Consider the following 15,778-nt stretch of genomic DNA (forward strand, 5'->3'; position numbering starts at 1 on the left):
CTGCATTCTTGCGGCTTCATGTTCACACAGAGGGTTACCCGTGTATCTTACTAGGTCCACTTTCCGGCAACGATCCCAGAAGATTAACGGAACGAGTTTTTGTTCACACAGACGCTTGTCTGGCAATTTTACGGGTATTTTCTGGGACCAGAGGTCTGTGTGAATGGGGTTTATGCAATCCGCATTGAGCACAAATGAACCACCCCTGAGCCCATCTCTGCTAAAGGAATGCCTGGCTAATTATCAGAAGGCAGTAAAAGAGGCAAAAAAAAAATTTTTTCAAAAATAATCTCAGGTAACATTAATCGGCCAAAAGCAATTTTTGATACAATTGATTTTGTTTTAAATCCCTCAAGTAAGTTTATGAGAGATTCTACACAAGAGAAGTGCGAAGAATTGTTAATGTTTTTTGTTAAAAAAATCGTGAATATTAGAAGTGCCATTATACCATCACATCCACTTCTATTAACTAATCCAGCACGATCTAACCATTACTCGAACTTTGATCCAGTCTCATCATCACAGCTGGCCGACATTGTAGGTAGCTGTACACTGGATGTTCTCTCAACACATCTTTTTAAAAAAGTTTTTCCTACTGTGAGTTCTAGCCTAAAAGCTATAATCAACAGCTCTTTGGTCAGTTGAGTAGTACCAAACAGTTTTAAACATGCAATTCTTCAGCCCCTGTTAAAAAAACGAATTTAGATCAAACAGTAGAAAATAACTATAGACTGATTTCAAAATTGACTTTTATTTCCAAGATTTTAGAGAAAGTGGTCTACACACAGCTTTACTCAGAATTCTTTTGATATCTCAGATACACATTCCAGTTGGGTTTTAGGACCCGTTACAGCACAGAATCAGCTTTGCTTAAGGTTACTAATGATATACCATTATCGTTGGACTCGCATGTTGTTCTTGCTTTATTAGATCTGAGCGCTGCGTTTGACACAATTGACCATGAGACTCTTTTAAACCGTCTGGAATGTTGGGTTGGTGTCCAGGGTACAGCCCTCCAGTGGTTTGTGTCGTGTTTAAAGGGCAGGACAGTTGTAGTGAATTTGAGACCTTTTTTTCAACATTTGCACCTTTAGTTTGGGGTGTTCCTCAGGGGTCGATCTTAGGACCGTTGCGGTTCTCTTTGTATATGCTTCCTCTAAGCTCTATTTTTCGTAAGTACAGTATTGCATACCACTGCTATACTGATGATCGTTTACTGATGTTTTATTTTCCTGTGAGCTTAGAAAAACATGGTCTCTTCAAAAAGTACAGGAATGTTTTAGTGAAGTAAAGCTCTGGCATTCTAATAACTTTCTCCAATTAAATGAGAGCAAAACTGAGATTTTGATGGTTGGTTCCGCCTTAACACATCACCCTCCCTGTCTTTGAAGCTTGAGGACAACGTTAGAAGTTTAGGGGTAATAATGGACTCATCCCTAAACTTCAACAAACAGATTGGGGCTGTTGTTAGAGGTAGCTTTTTTAACCCGAGATCGATTGCCAAAGTAAACCACTTTCTATGCAGAAAGGATTTGGAAATTGTGGTTCACTCCTTTATCTCATCAAGGCTAGATTATTGTAATTCGTTATATATACGACTTCCCCAAACTGCCTTAGCCCGCATGCAGTGCAGAATGCTGCGGCTAGGTTTTTAACAGGAACTAGGAAAAGAGACCATATAGGGAATGTGGAGTTGACGTCACAGCGTGTGGCATTGTAAAGCACTTTGGAGCAATGGCTGTTGTCTAAAAAAGTGCTATATAAATAAACTTGCTTGCTTGCCTTCACTTTCGGGCTTATTTCTGCGATAACAACCTGCTATACATTATTCCTTACATAATTCTCCTCACAACCAGAAGACCATTATGCTATTCAGAAGACTGTATACCTTACCCGGCTAACTAACACACTATATTTAGCTATGAAGTGCTTTGGTATAAAAGCAAGCATTAAAGATCTTTTACACAGAATTGGTTTCATACTTTATAACTTCCTGAAACAATCATGGTATCAAATTTCAGACATTGCTGTTCTAGAATCTCATCCCAGCTTTAAAGTGAATGTCAGAAAATATCAATATATCCCCATACCTTCTCTGCAGACATATTTACTGAGATGATCTCAGATCAGCCAAAAAGATATAGGTCCATGTAAGAGAGCAGAAGGAGCTGAAATGTGTGTCGAGAGGGCGATTATAAAAGCTAGTTCAGTCTGGAGAAGATGATAATAGGATTCAAGACAAAGTCCATCTGCCCAAGAAGCAACCAAAACAACACAGAGAGGAACGTACCATCTACTTACACAACCATTCAATGAACAAAAATGACATGGCCATTCACCTATCTAGCATTAACATTATGCAAACTTACAAAAAATAATATTCACAGATACAGTAAGCATACAAATACATAACTCACCTGCATTGACCTTTCAAAGTGATCATTATGAAGGCTAAGAGATGAATAAATAATTAATGCAATTAACAAAGCAGACAATAGATTGATGATGTTATGTATAAGGTAGCAAAAGAGAGAAGCACTTACACATCTGCTGTCCAAACCTCCTGTAAGATCTCTTTCTGCAGAGGCATTGCTCAAAATCACTAGGTCACCAAAATTTCAAAACTCCTCAAAAAGTGTTCAAACATCAATCAAATAGCTGGTTCAAAATAATTTGACCAACCAAACTAATGAAGCAAATGCTTAACCAAGCATAGATTAAGAAGTATGAAAATCAACCTAACTCTAACTGTATGTACTCTATAATGCTACCATTGCCTTTTCCACATGGATGTCTTTAAGGGCATGGGTTTTACATTACTCCCATAATGCATTTGGCTTTAGGATGCCATCTGCTAATGGGAACAAACCATCCACAGCTTCCACCTAAAAACCAGTCACTGCAGTATAACCCTGTAAGCTTAAATAGGATTGTCATCAGAATTAGATTTGGACCCACGTGTTTCTTTGAGGGATTTGCAAAAAGAAAAAAAAATCACCCACTAACACATCTCACTTAAATATAAATATTCAAGGAAAACACAACCGTTTTTCAATATTTTATGTTCTTACATCAACTTAATACATAACTTTCTTTTATCAATGCGTGCACTTAATCTTTGTACAGCACGTTGTGAATGTGTTAGCATTTAGCCTAGCCCCATTGATTCCCTAGGATCCAAACAGGGATGAATTTAGAAGCCACCAAACACTTCCATGTTTTCCCTATTTAAAGACTGTTACATGAGTAGTTACACGAGTAAGAATGGTGGCACAAAATAAAACGTGCCGATTTTTAAGCAGATAAAATTCCGCCATACAATATAGTAGTTCTCTATTTTTTATCATTATTTATTTTAATCCCTTAAAAAAAACAATTTTGTGATGTGTGAATAATTGTGCAATAATAATGCGAATATTACTGCGCCCGAGGTCGAAGTGCTGCAAACTAAGTGCTCTTCCGCCAAACAATATAGTTCTATATTTTTAATCTGCTTAAAAAATCGCCACGTTTTATTTTGTGCCACCATACTAACTCGTGAAACTACTCATGTAACAGTCTGTAAATAGAGAAAACATGAAAAGTAAACTCAAACTGTTCAAGCGGCAAACTAGACGCGGTAGACGTGAATTTGCAGATGCGTGTTCAATGATTTACATGAGTAGATTACATACAAAGTCAATGCAAAGATGTGATCAGACGATATGGGTGGCTATTCGCCTCAAATGCGTCTTCGCCCCAAATATTTAATTTAAAATTCGCATGACACGAAGTAAAATCCCACAAGTAATCTAGAGCGTGTAAGCCATGCCCCGCGTTTGGTGTGTATTTAACATAAGGAATGAATGGGGCCAGGCTAAATGCTACAAAATTCATGACATGCTGTACAAAGATTAAGTGCACGCATTGAAAAAGAAATGTATGTATTTGTCTAAGTTGAGGTAAGAACATAGTAAAATATTTAAGTCCAAGCAATGTATTTAAATTATGAAAATAATGGTTGCGGCCTCAATATGTTACATTTCTCTAAAGATCCAAACAATCACGAAAATGGATGCATTAGAGACTTTTTTTTCCATTTTCTAAATTGGCATTTACATTTACACTACATTATACATATGGCTACACAATATTTAAGAATAATGATATGCAATAACTTTCTAAAGGATTTGATATGATGTGCAATACAATAATGGTTTAAGTTTGTAAAATCAATTTGAAAAATAATAATACAATATATTTAAAATCATTATATAACAACATACATGTTTCACATTCTTTCTGGGAAAAATAACCATTGCTCTCTTTGCCTCACCATTCACCCAGTTTCTGCTATCTGCATCGACCTTTAACTATATGCATGTCCTTTTGAAGTATTAAAATCATCCAGTTATTTCAATTCATTGCAATGTGTGTTTTTTATTATGCACATTTGCGATATTCCTTTAGTTTCGATAGATCTTGCAGCCCTTACATTACATTTATCCATTGACCCGATGCTTTTATCCAAAATCACAAAACACAGAGAGCATTTAACATTTTGCAGAGCATTTTGGCAGCCACAAAATTTTAACAATTCAGAAAAAATAAATTATCTGTCGGATTAAATATTTATGGAGATACACCTTTATGGCTATACTATTATCTAATATAATATTATATATTTTAATTGCATAAAATCATAAAACAAGCATTTGTCTCATTCGACTTAAAGTTGACAACTACAGATTCTGCTTTAGAGTTGTTGTTGTTTTTGCTTTTGCAGTGAGAAAGTTAAAGGAAGAAAGTGAAAATGTTTTATAGTTCAGGTGACTTTATAGTTCAGGATTTTGTTAAAAATCTCTTTTCAGTTTTGCTTGGCAATAGATGTACTTGTAGTTACCAATACGTGCCACCAGAGGGAGAGGTATAGCAGCCTATGTTGTGGTGCCCAGAAATCAGTTCTTCTAAGCTTTTTGCTTGTATGTTAAAAACAACACAATCATAACATATCAGTTGCCAGTATAATACATTATGAAATGCATCTGATTGTAGGCTGTTGAATATAATAAATTTTCTTAAATGAGTATGTTTTTGCTTTTCAGTAAATATAAGCTTATGTTAGACAGTATGTGTGCTTTTTAAATGCCTCGTTTATCGCTTGCGCACTGGGGTCCATTTCCTGTCCTTAAATCTATTAAAGAATGTGGGCCGTCCAAACTACAGCTTTAATTATGAGCCTAAAGTAAAGGCATTGAGTGCAGCTGCCTGGCATGCATGCCCTCCTAACCCAAGGGGTCTCTGTGCCCCTCTCCGCTGTGTGATTATGGCAGTCTAGACTAATGGATCTCCTGGCTGGCCTGCACTCACTGACAGCCTTTCCCACAACTGGCATCACGCCTGAGAGAGGCTAGTGAATTGACCCACTGTGGTGAAGCTCCTCGGGCCTTAAAGGGACAGTGTCCCACTACAACCTGCCACTGAGCAATTCAGAAAGCAAACTTTGCTTTCTCTTAATAGAATTAAATGTATTTAGGGTTAAAGTGTGATGGATAAACCATACACTATTTGAGAACAAACCTGTTGCTCAGATGTTACACATTCATAGCTCAGGCATCATAGTAAAGATTACTTTTTTATATACTGTATCAATGTTTCTTGGGTGTTTCTCCTTGTGAGAAATTGTCATCGCAAAATTGTTGTGATATACAAAATGTAGAGCAGTTATTGAACAATATGGATCATATTATTGTTTAATAAAATGTTGAGTTTGCATTGAAAACATTAAAGGAATAGTTCACCCCAAAATAAAAATGTGCCCATATTTTACTCGTCCTCAAGCCATCCAAGGCATATATGACTTCCTTCTTTCAGCCAAATATAGTTGTAGGTATTTAAATAATACCTTGGCTTTTCAGCTTTGTAAGGGCATTGTATAGTGCCCCATTTTACTTAAAAAACTGCATCCATCCATTAAAAACTAATACATTAATACACAATAACATACTTGAAATATCAGCTGTCAAAGCATTAATGACGCAGCATCTCCATGAACAGCATCTCCTTTCCCTACAACAAAGGAAAACATGAAATCGCATCATACTGTATGACCCATTTAAGGAGATAAATTACAAATTGTGACAAATTACCTCAATAGTAAATTTGGAGGATAGGTTGATCCAATGCCATTATAAAGCTGAAAAAGGCATGATATTATTTAAAGGTGCCAAAGAATGCATTGAATAATCTGTTAAATTGTTCTCTCATATCTACATAGAAGGTCTGTGGCTTTATTAAGTGCAAAAATGATCTAGAGACGGTTTTCAATGTCCATTTACAACCCTAGGGTTTGCCCTTAGAATTAAATTGTCCAATTATTACCTTATTTGAAAGGGTCATGAATAATAATGTTGAGCTCTGCTCTGATTGGCTGTTTCACAAAGCAGCTCCTTCAGTAGCTTTGTGTGTGTGTGTGTAAACAGACCTTATGTTTGAGTCTGTATCAGACGAAGATACAGATTTTAAGGAATAATCAATTGTTTGGAGATTGTTAATGGATGTTTCTGAGTCATAAGTTTATAATTTTTTGTCAGTATACCCTGCTGAAAAAAACAGCATCAAACCAGCATGGACCAGCATGGGAATTATGCAGGTCTATGCTGGTTTAGCTGGTGGTCACAGCATACCAGCACCAAAACACAACATATGCTGGTATGACCAGCATGGGATGCTGGTGCTAATGCTGATGCTGATGCTGGTTTAGCTGGTGTTCACTAGAAAACCAGCACCAAAACACAACATATGCTGGTCTTGCTGGTATGCTGTTTTTTCAGCAGGGTAGACCTGCAAAACGTAACTGTAACGTCAATAGTAGAACTTCAGTCTAAACGCTAGCATATAGCGCTAATTCAGCAGTCACAACTTTGTTTTTAGCATTGTAACAACATTGTAATTAATTTAATGTGTAATTTAATGTTGGGGACTTACATCTCGACTGTAACGTCACTGTCTGTGTCTGAGATTGGCCTGTCTTTTGCTTGCACAAGGTTTAAATAAGATGGAGGAAACAATCATGCTGGAGTCTCACGATATGTCATTACCATGTCAGAACTCGTATTATTTATCTTTGCCTACACTCTAAAAACAAACGGTGATAAATAGCGCTAAAAGTGGTTCACTGGCTCGTAATTATAGGGGAACCATTTTAAGTGCCATTATGTAGTACCTGTGCAGAACCATATTGTGCTATATAGTAGGGATCGACCGATATGGATTTTTTTTAGTGCTGATGCAGATTTTGGTTTCATCAGCCTTACCCGACGACCAATACAGGCTGCCGATTTTCTTGAGCCGATATTTTGCAATTAAAAAAAGTAACATTTATTGAACTTATCAAAAACTATATTTAACAAATAGTAAAAACAGGTAAGGGGGCTATGGAACAATGAACTGCACTCTCCAAAATGATGAGGAACTATCAGCAAAGGATATTTATTTCTAGCACTATTTCTACCACAAATTTAGAGATGAGAAATAAAAAACCTGCTTTGTCCAGTTATGATCAGTTGTTAGGCCGAGCTTTTGATGTTGTCATGGAAAGGTTGCTTGTTTTTAGTCACATGACCTGCAATCGCTTGCGGCTTCCAGCACTCTGTCTGTAAATAATTCTGGAAAAAAATCGGCGAACACAGCACCCACGTATCGGCTGATGCCGATACACATAAAACTCACAAAAATCGGCCCGATATATTGGCCGGCGATATATCAGTCTATCACTACTATATAGAACCACATCTGGTGCTATAGTGGTGCTATATCACCCCCACATGGTTGTTCATAGGTGCTATAGCACTAACAATGGTTCCCCTATGATTATGAGCTATTTAGCACCAATATTTTTAGAGTGCAGATAAATACAGTTTTATATTCTATGGCGCCTTTTATATAACTTCAACTGTGTTTGGCTACATACACAACTATGTAGGGCGGCTGGAGGGTGAGTAAAATATGGCCTAATTGTCATTTTGGGATGCACTATTTCTTTAAGTGGACGTTTTGATTATTGACTCTGGTATGTAAAAAATCTGAGCACATTTTGAGATCTATTCTGAAACTCAAACTGTATTGAAAAGCACATTAATGGTGGAGTGCCGAGAAAAATCACCTTTTGCTTTCTGAGAAAGAAAGAAAGTCATACTGGTTTGGCAGGACATGAAGATGCACACAAACTTACTTTAAAAGCTACATGCGTTGCTGTTTTCTTGAGTGTTCGTGGCAAGATCTAAGTGCTGGTGTGATTGCCATGCTGTAGGTAATGCAAACTCTGCCAGTTCTTCAGCACAGGGTACAGGATGCTCAAATTAAACAAAAGTAAACAGGAAACTATAGATAATATGATACCATCCTTAGGGGCCTAAAGCTCAGAGCAGTACGTACCTTATTCTGAATACACACACAAGGAAGGGGGGGGTGTAGGGAAAGAAAAGAGCAGGCTATATAATGAATAGGAACAAAAGGCAAACAGTAGGTGTTCTCCTTCCTAATAAAAGGCTGTCAGATGATTTGTCATGAATTACAGTACGAGAGGTTCTCTGCGCTTGAAAGATGGCGTATTCTGTAACCCTGACGTCCCGGCAGCAAGCAGATGGATGGCAGTGCGAACAAGTGCACACCGTTCTCCCTCAGGGTGTTTTCGAACGCTCTCGCCCTATCTTTGCATGTGTTGTGAATGCTGTCATATTGTGGTGCTATTGTTTCTATAGAACGTGTGAATAGAGTAACTTTATCCTCAATACTTCTGCTTGTTTCTCATAATTATAGGGTTAATTCAGGGAATAAGATAGGTGCACATGCAGCTGCTTGGCTTTTGCTTGGTCTTACAGTATTTCATTTTAATTAACTGCACTATGGGTTGGTTGTTACAAATGACCTCACACACATGGAGCCGATAGATCTGTCATGTTTAAACCATGTTGTTTAATTTGCACTAAATTAGTCAATTCTCACTTTGACTTGTGAAGGCCTCACAAATATGAGTCAGCATGTATAAATTAGTTCAATTTTTCACCTCGACGTGACTCACTTTGCAGTACAGATATGTACCAGCGGTTACTTATTAACCCAAAGGACAGCAGATCGGTTGATACTTAAAGCTGTGGCACGCTGTCTGTACTGCTTTGAACTGAGTCAATGCACCTGTTTCTAAAATGCAAATGTCTATGCAAAATATAGTGCAAGTCATATTTGTTAAGCTTTGATAGTTGAATAAAAGACTCACAGTAGACTCTTATAGTGAGTAAATTAACTTAGGGCATTGGGTTACACTTTATTTAAAGGTGTCACTGTTACAGTCTAATAATACATTTAAGAACAGAGTACTTATAAAACACTTACTTATAAAACACATGTACTTACTATAGGGTTAGGTTTAGTCTGAGCCGTCACCCTGTAGCTTAAAGCGATACTCCAGCCAAATATCCAAATTACACCATGATGAGTTATTTAAGTAAATGTCTTTTCTTTTCCAAACGTTTATTGATAGAAAACAGGGATCAGGGAACAACAATCTTTCACAGAAGTAATCCCACTCCAAGGGGTTAATAAAGGTCTTCTGCGGCTAATCGGTGTGATATTGTAAGAAATATATCCATATTTTAAACTTTATAAAGTATAAAAATTAACTTCCTGTAATGATGGCAACATGGACTCATTCATGTGAGTCACTGCACAACGTAACCATGGCAACGAACACTCACTACGCCAAAACTTGCGGAGTCCAAGATGGCGCCGTTACCCGGAAGCTAGTTTTTTACGGTTTATAAAGTTTGAAATCTGTATTTTTTCTAACAAAATCGCATCGATTACCCGCAAAAGACCTTTATTATCCTATTGAAGCCATGTGGATGACCTATGTGAAGAAAGTCAGAAGTTGTTTCCTGATCCCTGTTTTTTATAGTTACAAAGCTTGGAGAAGCAATAACATGTACTAAAATAACTCCCAATGTGCTCCTCTGAAAGGTGATGGACACATGTATCATGGGGTAATTTGGATATTTGGCTGAAGTATCCATTTAAAATAGGTCATGGAGGGAAGCAAAAATGAGGACATTGATAAACAATAAGTATTTGGACACTAATCCCAAAATAGCTGTAAAATGCAGCCTGATCTCACAGGAACTCGTACACATCTTATGAGTTGACTAATTCTATAAATTCGCACAACGCGAGTAAAAAAAACATACGATTATTATAAAAAATAATGAAACCCCACCTCTAACCCCAATGTCACAGGGGTGAAAGCTAAATTTATACGAATTAACAACCTCGTAATATATGTACAAACAAATTCCCGTGGGATTGTTGGTAAATTGTACAGTACTGACCAAAATCTTACCGTCTAGTTTGCCGCTTGAACATTTTGAGTTTACTTGCTTCATTCACGTGTGAAAGCCCCGTGTGAAATTCTAGTCATCGAGACATTGGTGCGGAAATTTGTGTCATGGGAGGGGCTTCTGCGACTCCACTCACTTTCTGTAATCATGTCACTACTAGAGCAAGTTCCTGATTGGTTAACGCGGCGTGTTATTCCACCAAAGTAAAAAATTTTCAACTCACGTGTTTCCTGCGGCAATGCTCAATTCACATCATTCGCACGAACTAGACGTGGTACCTTATGCTACATACACACCAAACGCGGGGTATCGCGTTACTCGTACTACATTACTCGCAGGATTTAAAGTGACACTTTGTAGTTTTTCATAATATATTTTCAAGTCACTTGTCAACTTAAAATAGGTTGAGTGACATGTCTACCATAGCCTGACGGGGTCTGTATCGCTTTTACTCGTACTTTTAAACTTGAGGTTTTGGGTAGTAACCCGAGCACAAAAAAACCCCTACAAAATTCTGCTTTATGGCATACGTCACTTCCTCCACTTCCTCAAATTCGGACGTGAGAGCACAACTATTTCTTTTCCCGATGTTTTTGTCATGGCCGAAGCAGCAACTAAGAAAAAGAAACCAAAGGTTTTGTCAGAGGAGACCAGAAAGAGAAAACGAGAGAGTGACAGAAAAAAAAGGACGAGGATTCGCTCACTGGTGTGAACTAAAGAAGGAGGACTTGGCTGTCATGCTTTTGGACTAGTAGTAATGTTATATTGCTTGCATATATAAGTCCTGTCTGGCACCCAAACACTATTTTTATTGAAAGTGAATTTCACAGGAGGCTACTTGGAGAGTGTATAGAGAGACTTACATAATGTGACATTGTGGCAACGTGGTGGCGTCATGGACCTACAGTATGACATGGTCGATCTGGGTTTGATGCCCCTTTAAGGCAGAATATTTTTATATAAACTTTAACCAACGTTTAAGCGACCAACGTTACAACTGGCTTGTAAATGTGAGCTACGTGATATTTTGGCGTTTGAAAAAATAAAACCCATGAAATTATATTCATATGACATGCTGTAAGGCACACTTTGTGACCTAAAGAGTTGTCTTCTTTTCCTTTGCGACAGTGCTGCGACGCTTGTGGCCTCTAGAGGCGCTAGACGTGAAAAATACATGTCTAGCACCCCCTTGTGGCCAAAAAGTTCCGTGGTGTGCCTTTAACTTCGTTTCATGCGAATTTTTCACTTGAGTTCAATATTTTTAACTTGGGTGAAGACGTGTTTTAGGCCAATAGCGTGTGTTTTCGCTGCAATCGCGCCACCCATATCGCATCACTCGCATCGCCACACGCAAGGACGTGTCTGATCCGCCTTTGCATTGACTTTGTATGTAATCTACTCGCGCAAATCGTTGAACTCGCATCTGGTGTGAACCCACAGTTAGAGACATATTAGGACCCTTTTTGTACCTTTTTTCTGAGAGTGTAAAATATATAAACCATATGAAATGATTATTTCTTCATTAGAATACAAATCAGTAAATACAGGAAATTTATATGCAGTATTAAAAAACAAGGTAACACTTTAGAATAATGGTCCATATATAGCAGGAACCTGCAGGATCTGTTAAACCTAAATCAAAAGAAAAACTATTATTCTCCTCAAAAAACTTCAAGATGAGTTTAGGTCACACTAAATACTGACTGAAAATTATGTTTTTTACGATTTCAAAAATTTCAAACATATCAGCATGTGTGTTCCCAAGGATTAAACCCACAACCTATTGCGCTACTAATGCAATCCCTTACGAAAGTTAACCATGGTTTTACTACAGTTAAAACCAAAAAAACATGGTTACTGTAGTAAAACCATGGTAACCACAAAATAACCATGGTTTTGACAACCATGGTTTTCAAAAACCATAGTTATACCATGGTTAGTGTAGTAAAACCATGGTTTTGCTCATAGTAATCAATTCACCAAAAAACCATGGTTACTACACTTTTACCACAATAAAACCATGGTTAATTTTCGTAAGGGATGATCTACCACTGAACTGCAGGAACACTTTGCTAAATAACAACGCTTGGTGTTTATCTTTGCAGTAGCCAAGGAATTGCATGTTTTACATTTAAAAAAAACGGACAAGCATCGTTTGTTGTAGATATTTGTATCTAAAATGGCATTCATATATTTCAAATGTAGCTAAAGTGGGACAACAAACTGTAGTCATGATATTGGGGAGTTAGAAAGCGTTATCTTTTAACGTTATCAGAGACCGGACCAGTTTTTGCTATGACTGTAGCATTTCTTTTTAAATTCCCCTTGTAAGTGTCCTTAGTTGCACTAAAGTCACAAACAGACCGCAGTGACTCATTTCAGTAGATACACACAATCTCTACTGCCCCCAGAGATATAGAGCATATAAAAAAGTCATCCATTTATACAACTCTCTCTCCGTGTGTTGTTGTCACTTGTACAGATCCTCAACATATTCGTTGCTGTAACTTCAGGGTGCGCCTGGCAGGTTCCAAAGTGACAAGAAGATTTAAAATCATGACGCTTTTTCAATATTACAGTCACACAAAGCCCTCAGGGGTCGGGGTGGTGTGCTATGATGTCGCTATCTCTCCATGACCTGAAAATCTGGGTTAGAGGAACATGTGTCCTGACTTGACCGGCGTGCTACAGGCGGGGCTATTGTTGATGAGTAACTGGCAATAACCAGGACAATCGCCACTCTGTTGTTTGTGAAGAGACACTATTGAACTTGTCTCAAACACATACTCATCTATGTATTTATCTTGGAAGACAAGGCATTTTATGATGCCTTAAAATGGTGTCCTGAGATGAACCTGCTAAGCTTGTGGCAGAGTCACCTGCTAGCATGCTAAGGCGGTTAAACGTGCTCACAGGTTATCATGAGACAATGCAATAACCTTGACTTTTAAACATGGACAATATCAGCTCACGTATCAACAACACAAAGGTGTATACAAAAATCTAAAATAAGTTTGAGTTCACATTTGTGTTCCTTCCACTGTCAAATACATAAAAAGGACGAAACTTTGTTCTGCTAAATAAGAAACGTCATTGAATTAGCCACTTCACATAATGCAGCGATTATTGATACACCATCGCTGTCTGAGTCTGAGCTTTACAGACTATTAAGTCATTTGATAGCCCTTTGCTGCCCATATTTACGTTTCAAATTATATGTTCATCAAGGTTATTGTAGCCGTTTATCAGGCTTGTAGTTTTCACCGATGATAATACACATTCACCACACTCACTAAGAAGATCGAGGACCACTTCACTCTCTTAAGCGCTCGAGCAGAGCTTTCAATGTGGCACTTAGGACTACTTAGCAGCTTCATATTTCAAAAATATGTCAGCTGGCAATGAACAGGAGAAATGAAGGGCTGTTGCCTTGATTAGGTAAGCAAAGAAATAATACATGATGGATTTCAAGAAGGGCTATATTCCACCAGGAGAGTCTTGTTTATTGAAGAACCTCTCGTCTGGGAATGAAACCAAATTGGAAAACACCTTAACATTCATCTTACAGGTACAGAGGACATCTGACCGTAATAATGGCTGATTCATAAAAAAATCGTCCGTTTGAATCAGACGTTTTCGAATTAGTGACACAGGTTCATATCAGATCAGATCACTAATTCATTTAATGGACATCGTCTGTTTTGAATGTAAATGATTCGTAACATGCTAGGAACCAATGAGGGAGCTAATACTACACTTCCTTGTTGCACTTAAGGGTGGTTTCCCGGACAGAGATTAGACTAGTCCTAGACTAAAATAAATGTAAGAGCTGTCCAAACTGAAAACCACTTGCCCTGACATATCTTAAAATACATCAGTGACCTTAGTTTTTCTTTAAAGGGACACTCCACTTTTTGGAAAATATGCTAATTTTCCAGCTCCCCTAGAGTTACACATTTGACCAAAGAGTTTTGATGGCTGCAGCAGGCGCAATGATATTACGCAGTGCCTGAAAATAGTCCCCTGCTATTGAAAGATACCAAGGGGACTCTTTCGGGGGCTGCGTAATATCATTGCGCCATGATGAGTCCATGATTATTACACCAAAATGAGAGTATAGTTCCTAGCCATATCTGCCTAGAAAATCGCTACTTTTAATTTTCTGTCGGTCTTAGTACACAATGTATTTACAGAAGAGTCAAGTTTTAAATAGGAAAAATATCAAAACTCTTTGGTCATTTTGAGCGCGATGCTAATGGTCTAATCAGATTCAATGGATAATGCTAAGCTATGCTGAAAGTGGTACCGCCAGACCTGGAGATCAGCTGAATGGTCCCTTTAAAATGCACACAAGTAATATTTTTTATAAGGCGTGTTTGTTAAAACTAGTTATATTTTCTAATTAAAATAAGGCCTAGTCCTGGCTTAAGCAAACCCCTGTTCGGGAAACCACCCCATATATTTAAAAGTTTAATCAACTTAATGTTACAATTTATTTCAACTTTCTTGACAAGTAAGGAGTTGCTATTAGGGATGTCAAATTATGCATTTTCCCATATTCGATGATCATTTAAATTAACGATCAATCAATCGAATAATCGTTAACAGTAATAGTGCAATAAGCCATTACAGCAGTGGCATATAGCCAATGACATAAAAGTGTGCGTAAAAACACCAGCTTCCTCACGCGAATTAAAAGATTTTATTTTGTCTAAATAATATGCTAGTGGGATTTTAAAATGAGTCAATGTAGTTGGTGTTTTAATAAAAATCATCAATTTAATCTCGTAATGAAATATAATGACTAATATATATATTTACTGTGATATAATAGACACAGTAAACTCCGCCTCATAACGGGCACTCCGCACAGTCGCATGAAAGTCCGTGCGTCCATGACAAAATAAAAGTTTCATTATCATCAAGTGTTATTTTTCTAGTTGTTCACCTCGCTTTCTGAGTCGTTGATACACCGCGTGTTGTAATTATATCCAAGAAGCACACGAAGGGCACTTTTCCCGTCGTCACCTCAGCTTAAGACCTGCGGCGTACTTTCAGCAAAGATGCTTATATTATGAAGACTTCAACCTTCCATTAGAAAACCCGCAACAGTGTTTAGCGTGTAGTGCCTCAGCCAGTCATAATGATGATCAATGATATATGTTGCGGGCGTTTAGAGTGTAACAACAGTCAGTTACAGTTTACATTTAACAGTTTCTTGCCAGAATTTAAGTTTTTCATTTTAATCTGTTTATTAAAAACGGCTTCTGGTCTCCTTCCCTGTGTAAAGCAGCGTTAGCAGCGTTGCTATGCTTATCTTGCAGGCTTCCCTGAAGAGGGTCTTTACTTTCAGTATCCTAACTGTGTTTAGATTTTCGGCATCGGACCCTCTCAGATCCTCTGCGGAT

The 15,778-nt window shown here is 37.7% G+C and overlaps 1 protein-coding gene across 2 annotated transcripts in view; it reads right to left on the reverse strand.

Annotated features, from left to right (window-relative positions):
* Positions 1-15,778, reverse strand: part of tulp1a (TUB like protein 1a) — a 45,465-nt gene that overhangs the window by 14,768 nt on the left and 14,919 nt on the right. Inside the window, exons 1-2 of one of the 2 annotated variants that reach the window (XM_065286396.2) lie at positions 6,129-6,175; positions 5,987-6,048 (exon numbers count right to left, since the gene is read on the reverse strand). The exons of the other annotated variant lie outside the window; for it this stretch is intronic. The gene's annotated coding sequence lies outside the window, so the exon portion shown is untranslated. Of the gene's footprint in view, positions 1-5,986; positions 6,049-6,128; positions 6,176-15,778 lie in introns of those variants that run through there. 2 annotated transcript variants of the gene reach the window in all.

The sequence above is a fragment of the Paramisgurnus dabryanus genome, chromosome 21 (assembly GCF_030506205.2).
Source record: "Paramisgurnus dabryanus chromosome 21, PD_genome_1.1, whole genome shotgun sequence".
Lineage (NCBI taxonomy): Eukaryota > Metazoa > Chordata > Actinopteri > Cypriniformes > Cobitidae > Paramisgurnus > Paramisgurnus dabryanus.